Source organism: Triticum aestivum, chromosome 5D (assembly GCF_018294505.1).
Source record: "Triticum aestivum cultivar Chinese Spring chromosome 5D, IWGSC CS RefSeq v2.1, whole genome shotgun sequence".
NCBI classification, from domain to species: Eukaryota; Viridiplantae; Streptophyta; class Magnoliopsida; order Poales; family Poaceae; genus Triticum; species Triticum aestivum.
In genome coordinates, this window is record NC_057808.1 from 244,662,744 (window position 1) to 244,672,547 (window position 9,804).

Consider the following 9,804-nt stretch of genomic DNA (forward strand, 5'->3'; position numbering starts at 1 on the left):
TTTCTATAAAATAAAGCCACCACCGTGCTCTAAAAAGATATAAGCGACGCATTAGAGCAAAATTATCTAGCTCAAAAGATATAAGTGAAGCACATAGAGTATTCTAATAAATTCTGATTCATGTTCTCTCCCAAAAGGTGTGTACAGCAAGGATGATTGTGGTAAAATAAAAAGCAAAGACTCAAATCATACAAGACGCTCCAAGCAAAACACATATCATGTGGTGAACAAAAATATAGCATCAAGTAAAGTTACCGATAGACGAAGACGAAAGAGGGGATGCCTTCCGGGGCATCCCCAAGCTTAGGCTTTTGGTTGTCCTTGAATTTTACCTTGGGGTGCCTTGGGCATCCCCAAGCTTAGGCTCTTGCCACTCCTTATTCCATAATCCATCAAATCTTTACCCAAAACTTGAAAACTTCACAACACAAAACTCAACAGAAAATCTCATGAGCTCCGTTAGTGAAAGAAAACAAACCACCACTTAAAGGTACTGTAATGAACTCATTATTTATTTATATTGGTGTTAAACCTACTGTATTCCAACTTCTCTATGGTACATACCCTCCGATACTAGCCATAGATTCATCAAAATAAGCAAACAACACACAAAAAACAGAATCTGTCAAAAACAGAACAGTCTATAGTAATCTGTATCTAACACAAACTTCTGTAACTCAGAAAAATCCCAAAATAGGACGACCTAGATAATTTGTTTATTGATCTACTGCAATTGGAATCAGTATTTTATCACGTTCTGGCGATTTTTAACAATTGTTTTCGTGAGAAGAAAGTTTCTGACTTTTTCAGGAAGATCAAATAACTACCATCCAAGAAGATACTATAGGTTTTACTTGGCACAAACACTAATTAAAACATAAAACCACATCTAACTAGAGGCTAGATCAAATATTTATTGCTAAACAGAACCAAAAAGCAAGAAACAAAAATAAAATTGGGTTGCCTCCCAACAAGCGCTATCGTTTAACGCCCCTAGCTAGGCATTGAGATTTCGATGATGCTCACATGAAAGACAAGAATTGAAGCGCAAAGAGAGCATCATGAAACACGTGACAAACACATCTAAGTCTAACATACTTCCTATGCATAGGCATTTTATAGGAAAACAAATTAGCAAGACAAGCAAGATCTAGCATATGCAAGGAAGAAGAAAGAAACAATAGCAATCTCAACATAACGAGAGGAAATTTAGTGACATAAAAATTTCTACAACCATATTTTCCTCTCTCATAATAATTACATGTAGGATCATAAGAAAATTCAACAATATAGATATCACAAAACATATTCTTAACACGATCCACATGTATGCAAAGTTGACACTCTTCCAAAATAGTGGGATTAACATGAACTAAAGTCATGACCTCTCCAAACCCACTTTTATCAAAAATTTCATAAGATTGAACATTCTCCAAATACGTGGGATCTAAAGTTGACACTCTTCCAAACCCACTTTCAATAATATTGCAAACACTATTATCAATCTCATATTCATCATGGAGTTTAAATAAATTTTCAAGATCAAAAGAAGAATCACCCCAATCATGATCATTGCAACAAATAGTAGTCATAGCAAAACTAGCATCCCCAAACTTGAGGTTTTGCATATCATTAACACAATTGACATCAATAGAATTTATAATAACATCATTGCAATCATGCTTTTCATCAAAGGAACTATCAAGTATGGGCGCAATAGCAATGATCTCATGTTTAACATAAGGAACTATAGCAAATTCGTCTTCAAAAATATTGGCATCATGGCCACAAGAATAGCAAGCATCATGTTCATCAAGGGAAATTTCAATCAAATCATCGGAATCATCTTTATCTATATATTCATGCATATCATTATTTTCTTCCAAAGCAACGGTCATTCTCTCAATAAATTCTTTGACATAGACATTATGAGCATAGTTTTCATAGCAATATTTAAGTATGTCAAAACTTTCAGATTCGTAGAGAGTAATATCATACTTTTCAATCAAAGAAGCAACTTCATAAGCACCCTTAAAAGCAACGAATTCAATTTGCTCGATAACATAGTAACTATAAACACCCTTTGCATAAGAAGATAAGATTTCATTATCATTAAACTCACATAGATAGGGAAGGTGTTTTTTAGGGTTCTTAGAGCAACAAGTAAAATCATAAATTTCACAAAGATTCCAAGCATAACACAAAATCTGTTTATTTGATCCCATAAGAGTCTCCCTTTTTCAGACAAACGGTGACGCACAAAATGAGCATACTCATCTAAAGATTTCCCATCAACTAGGCTAGTTGGGGTTTTAGCACAAGTGCATAAGGATCGAAGATGATCCAAGTAGAACACTTTAAGTGGATCCATATCAATAGATTTTTAGCAAGCAAGGATGCAAGCAAAGAGAAGGCACATGGAAACACAAACAAAGAAACATACGGGAGGAAGGCGAACGGAAAAGGGCGAATAAAACGGCAAAGGTGAAGTGGGGGAGAGGAAAACGAGAGGCGAATGGCAAATAATGTAATGCGAGGGATAAGAGTTTGTGATGGGTACTTGGTATGTCTCGACTTGTGCGTAAATCTCCCCGGCAACGGCGCCAGAAATCCTTCTTGCTACCTCTTGAGCACTGCGTTGGTTTTCCCTTGAAGAGGAAAGGGTGATGCAGCAAAGTAGCGTAAGTATTTCCCTCAGTTTTGAGAACCAAGGTATCAATCCAGTAGGAGACTACACGCAAGTCGCCTCGTACCTACACAAACAAATAAGAACCTTGCAACCAACGCGATAAAGGGGTTGTCAATCCCTTCACGGCCACTTGCAAAAGTGAGATCTGATAGAGATAATAAGATAAATATTTTTGGTATTTTTATGATAAAGATTGCAAAGTAAAATAGATTGGAAACTTATATGATGGAGAATAGACCCGGGGGCCATAGGTTTCACTAGTGGCTTCTCTCAAGATAGCATAAGTATTACGGTGGGTGAACAAATTACTGTCGAGCACTTGATAGAAAAGTGCATAGTTATGAGAATATCTAGGCATGATCATGTATATAGGCATCACGTCCGTGACAAGTAGACCGAAACGATTCTGCATCTACTACTATTACTCCACACATCGACCGCTATCCAGCATGCATCTAGAGTATTAAGTTCATAAGAACAGAGTAACGCATTAGGCAAGATGACATGATGTAGAGGGATAAACTCAAGCAATATGATATAAACCCCATCTTTTTATCCTCGATGGCAACAATACAATACGTGTCGTTTCCCCTGCTGTCACTGGGATCGAGCAACACAAGATTTAACCCAAAGCTAAGCACTTCTCCCATTGCGAGAAAGATCAATCTAGTAGGCCAAACCAAACTGATAATTCAAAGAGACTTGCAAAGATATTAAATCATACATAAAAGAATTCAGAGGAGATTCAAATATTGTTCATAGATAATCTTGATCATAAACCCACAATTCATCGGATCTCAACAAACACACCGCAAAAAGAGTTACATCGAATAGATCTCCAAGAAGATCGAGGAGAACTTTGTATTGGGATCCAAAGAGAGAGAAGAAGCCATCTAGCTAATAACTATGGACCCGAAGGTCTGTGGTAAACTACTCACACATCATCGGAGAGGCCATGGTGTTGATGTAGAAGCCCTCTGTGATCGATTCCCCCTCCGGCGGAGCGCCAGAAAAGGCCCCAAGATGGGATCTCATGGGTACAAAAGGTTGCGGCGGTGGAAATAGGGTTTCGTGGTGCTCCTGGATGTTTTCGGGGTATATGGATATATATATATAGGAGGAAGAAGTAGGCCGGTGGAGCTGCGAGGGGCCCACGAGGGTGGGGGCGCGCCAGGGGGGCAGGCACGCCCCCTTGCCTCGTGGCCTCCTTGCTTCTTTCTTGACATCCACTCCAAGTCCCCTAGATCACGTTTGTTCCAAAAATAACTCTCCCGAAGGTTTCATTCCGTTTGGACTCCGTTTGATATTCCTTTTCTGCGAAACACTGAAATAGGCAAAAAACAGCAATTTGCACTGGGCCTTCGGTTAATAGGTTAGTCCTAAAAATAATATAAAAGTGCTTAGTAAAGCCCATTAAACATCCAAAACAGATAATATAATAGCATGGAACAATCAAAAATTATAGATACGTTGGAGACGTATCATCAAGCGAGCAGGCGCGAAGCTGGCAAAATAGCCCGGTAGGGCCTGCCGGGCAAGCTGTGATGTGACGTTGAGCGACGCATTTAATGCGCTCTGTCAGCCTGTAGAGTTAGGTATGATAGCATGGTTTGCTATCTAATCAATGCATAATGACTGATTTGCCACTGTGGTGACCCCTTTATCTATAAAAGGAGGCCCAAGGCAACCGTAGAAAGAGTTGGCTAATCCACCCCCTCACACACTCATACGCGCGTAGCCGCTTTCGCCCCGAGGCAACCCTGTCGGGCAAGCATGTTGCGCTCACCACCATTTTTCCACCATCAATCCACCAAAGCAGGAGTAGGGTTTTAAGCCCCACGGTGGCCCGAACCTGGGTAAAAACTGCCCGTGTGATCTCTGTCGTGTTGTCCTCCGCTGTCCAAGAAGAGACTAATATTTTGCAGGAAACTATGGAAGAAGAAATTGCTGAAACTGTGAGCTCATTCCATGAAAAAGATGAGGAGGAGAGCGAAGAACAAAAGGAGGAAGAGCGGATTGATCACCCGTTCCCACCTTCTAATGAGAGTAACTCTTTATCCCATACATTGTTTAATTTCCCTTCATGCTTACCAAAGGATGAATGCTATGATGATTGCTATGATCCCTTTGATACGTTTGAAATATCCCTTTTTGATGAACTTGATGCTTGCTATGCTTATGGCCAAGATGCCAACATGAATTATTCTTATGGAGATGAACTTGCTATAGTCCCTTATGTGAAACATGAAATTGTTGCTATTGCACCCACGCATGATAGTCCTATTATCTTTTTGAATTCTCCCAACTACACTATATCAGAGAAGTTTGCGCTTATTAAGGACTATATTGATGGGTTGCATTCTACTATTGCACATGATGATTTTGATAGATATAATATCCATGTGCTTGCTGCTCCTACTTGCAATTATTATGAGAGAGGAACTACATCTCCGCCTCTCTATGTTTCCAATACGATAAAATTGCAAGAAACGGTTTATACTATGCATTGGCCTTTACTTTGTGTGCATGAATTGTTCTTTTATGACATGCCAATGCATAGGAAGAGAGTTAGACTTCGTCATTACATGATATATATTACTATGTGATCCCTACTAAATCACAAATCATTGTTAATTAAAATTGGCTTTGATATACCTTGGGATCTGGGTGGATCCATTACTTGAGCACTATATGCCTAGCTTAATGGCTTTAAAGAAAGCGTTGCCATGGAGACAACCCGGAAGTTTTAGAGAGTCATTTATTTCTGTTGAGTGCTTTTAAAAGGTTTAAAAACAAAGAATAAATAAAGAGGGGAACCTAAATTTTTTTCAAAAAGAAAAGTGAAAGTAAGAGAGACGAGCATTGTTAAAATTGGAGCATGCCTTGAACTTTGTTCATGCCCATGGAAACTTTGTGAATCTTAATTACGGAAACTTTTCAACAAAAATAATTATCCCCTTGTATAAATACATTGTATTATAAAAATAATGTGCCAAGATTTGCCTTTAGGATGATTAGATTGCTTGTTTGGTTTGTGCGGTGCAAAAAACAGAAACTTTGGCTGTAGTGTGCGATTTTACAATTTTTACTAGAAAGTCAAACGCTTCTGAAACTTTTTGCACAATACTTCTATACAAATTGCTTATTTTGTCCTAATGTTTCAGAATTTTTGGAGTTACATAAGTATGGTTGATGTTCAGATTACTACAGATTGTCCCGTTTAAGATAGATTCTATTTTGATGCATTGTTTTGCTCGTTTTGATGAAACTATCGATTGTATCGGTGGTATAAGCCATGGAAAAGTTATATTATAGTAGCTAAAATGCAAAAATAAAATATGAATTAGTTTGAAACAGTAATTAAAGTGGTGATTTGTTTTATTATACTAACGGATCTCACGAGGGTTTTGTTAAGTTTTGTTTGATTGAAGTTTTCAAGTTTTGGGTGAGATCACGATGGATGAAGGAATAAGGAGTGGCAAGAGTCTAAGCTTGGGGATGCCCGAGGCACCCCAAGGTAATATTCAAGGACTCCCAAGCAACTAAGCTTGGGGATGCCCCGGAAGGCATCCCCTCTTTCTTCTAACTCATCGGTAATTTTACTTGGAGCTATATTTTTATTCGTCACATGATATGCGTAAATCTTGGAGCGTCGTGTGCTTTTTATTTTTATTTTAATAATGCAACATGCTGGTATGAGATAGTACTTGGTTGATTTATAGAATGCTCTTTGCACTTCACTTATATCTTTTGAGTATGGCTTTATAGAATGCTTCATGTGCTTCACTTATATCATTTGAAGTTTGGATTGCCTGTTTCTCTACACATAGAAAACCGCCATTTGTAGAATGCTCTTTTGCTTCACTTATATTTGTTAGAGCGTGGGCATATCTTTTGTAGAAAGAATTAAACTCTCATGCTTCACTTATATCTATTTAGAGAGTTGAAAGGAATTGGTCATTCACATGGTTAGTCATAAAATCCTACATAAAACTTGTAGATCACTGAATATGATATGTTTGATTCCATACAATGGTTTTGCGATATAAAGATGGTGATATTAGAGTCATGCTAGTGGGTAATTGTGGATTGTAGAAATACTTGTGTGGAATTTTGTGATTCCCGTAGCATGCACGTATGGTGAACCGTTATGTAACAAAGTCGGAGCATGATTTATTTATTGATTGTCTTCCTTATGAGTGGCGGTCGGGGACGAGCGATGGTCTTTTCTTACCAATCTATCCTCCTAGGAGCATGCATCTAATGCTTTGTTTCGATAGCTTCTAGACTTTTGCAATAAGTATGTGAGTTCTTTATGACTAATGTTGAGTCCATGGATTATACGCACCCTCACCCTTCCATCATTGCTAGCCTCTTCGGTACCGTGCATTGCCCTTTCTCACCTCGAGAGTTGGTGCAAACTTCGCCGGTGCATCAAAACCCCGTGATACGACACACTCTATCACACATGAGCCTCCTTATATCTTCCTCAAAATAGCCACCATACCTACCTATCATGGAATTTCCATAGCCATTACGAGATATATTGCCATGCACCTTCCATCATCATCATATACATGACTTGAGCATTCATTTTTATATTGCTTTGCATGATCGTAAGATAGCTAGCATGATGTTTTCATGGCTTGTCCGTTTTTGATGTCATTGCTACGCTAGATCATTGCACATCCCGGTACACTGTCGGAGGCATTCATATAGAGTCATATCTTTGTTCTAGTATCGAGTTGTAATATTGAGTTGTAAGTAAATAAAAGTGTGATGATCATCATTATTAGAGCATGTCCCAGTGAGGAAAGGATGATGGAGACTATGATTCCCCCACAAGTCGAGATGAGACTCCGGACGAAAAATAAAAAAATAAAAAAGAGGCCAAAAAAAGAGAGAAAAAGAGAGAAGGGGCAATGCTACTATCCTTTTACCACACTTGTGCTTCAAAGTAGCACCATGTTCTTCATGGACAGAGTCTCCTATGTTGTCACTTTCATATACTAGTGGGAACTTTTCATTATAGAACTTGGATTGTATATTCTGATGATGGGCTTCCTCAAATGCCAGAGGTCTTCATGAGCAAGCAAGTTGGATGCACGCCCACTTAGTTTTCAGTTTGAGCTTTCATACACTTATAGCTCTAGTGCATCCGTTGCATGGCAATCCCTACTCCTCGCATTGACATTGATTGATGGGCATCTCCATAGCCCATTAATTTGCCTAGTTGATGTGAGACCTTCTCCCTTTCTATTTTCTCCACACAACCTCCACCATCATATTCTATTCCACCTATAGTGCTATATCCATGGCTCACGCTCATGTATTGCGTGAAAGTTGAAAAAGTTTGAGAACATCAAAAGTATGAAACAATTGCTTGGCTTGTCATCGGGGTTGTGCATGATTTAATACTTTGTGTGATGAAGATGGAGCATAGCCAGACTATATGATTTTGTAGGGATAACTTTCTTTGGCCATGTATTTTGAGAAGACATGATTGCTTTATTAGTATGCTTGAAGTATTGTTGTCTTAATGTCAAATGATAGACTATTGCTTTGAATCACTTGTGTCTTACTATTCATGCCATGATTAGATTATATGATCAAGATTATGATAGGTAGCATTCCACATCAAAAATTATCTTCATTTACCTACTCGAGGACGAGCAGGAATTAAGCTTGGGGATGCTGATACGTCTCCGTCATATCTATAATTTTTTATTGTTCCATGTCAATATTCTACAACTTTTACATACTTTTGGCAACTTTTTATACTATTTTTAGGACTAACATATTGATCCAGTGCCCAGTGCCAGTTCCTGTTTGTTGCATGTTTTTTGTTTCGCAGAAAATCCATATCCAACGGAGTCCAAACGCGATAAAAACTTGCGGAGATTTTTTTGGAATATATGTGATTTTTGGGAAAAAGAATCAATGCGAGACGATGCTCGAGGGGCCCACATGGACGAAGGGCGCGCCCCTGGTCCTTGTGGCCACCCCGTAAGGTGTTGATCATAAGTGATTACCGGTCTAGTTATCGATTGCCTAAGGACAAATAACTTTCTTGTGACAAAGAGCTCTCTACTAAAAATAACTTAGTCGTGTCTTTATCTAAACAACCCCTAGATTTTATTTACGTGCTCTTTATTATCTTGCAAACCTGTCCTATCACACCTACAAAGTACTTCTAGTTTCATACTTGTTCTAGGTAAAGTGAACGTAAAGCGTGTGTAGAGTTGTATCGGTGGTCGATAGAACTTGAGGGAATATTTGTTCTACCTTTAGCTCCTCTTTGGGTTCGACACTCTTACTTATCGAAAGAGGCTACAACTGATCCCCTATACTTGTGGGTTATCACATCACTGTGCATGTTAGCTTCCTTATCCACCATTTGGTCAAAATTATAAGATCTATATTTACTCTTAAATAAATGTAGAATAAACCCAGTGGTTATGAAGTTCTGGATTGCTCTTGTAAGTACCTATTGTCATGTACTCCCTCATCGAATTACTTGTTGCTCAATTGGATGTATTTAGAACTAAAATAGTGCTAGATACATCCATTTTAGTGACAAGTAATTCCGGAAGGAGGTCGTATTACTGTACTTACATTGAGAGATAGTTGACTGTCTAGCATTACTCTGCATCTTATCTGCCCCGCCCTCCATTTTCTCCAAATTATCAAATCTACATTTACTCTTACCAAAATGTTGAATAAAGCCAATGCCACTGCACAAGTTGAGGTCTGCATTCCTCTTGTCAGTACCTTTTGCCTTGTAACATTGTACTTAATTGATATCTATTTGATTATGTATCATCACTCTACATTTGAGCTTCATTATCCTCTATTTCTTCCAATATTATTAAATCTATATTTACTCTTTACAAAATGTAGAATAAATACAACGCATATGAAGAAGTTTCTTTGGGGAATTTCTTGACCTATCCTTCCATCGACATGGGGAAAGGCTTTGTAGAGCCCGTGCTAACATGTAATGTAAGTCCCTCCTTCTCAAGCCTTAACACTTTGTTCTAGTATAGATTTGGATATGCAAGATTTCCTCCACTGCTATATACTTTGGTGTTTGCATCAGATTGCATGTTTGCAAC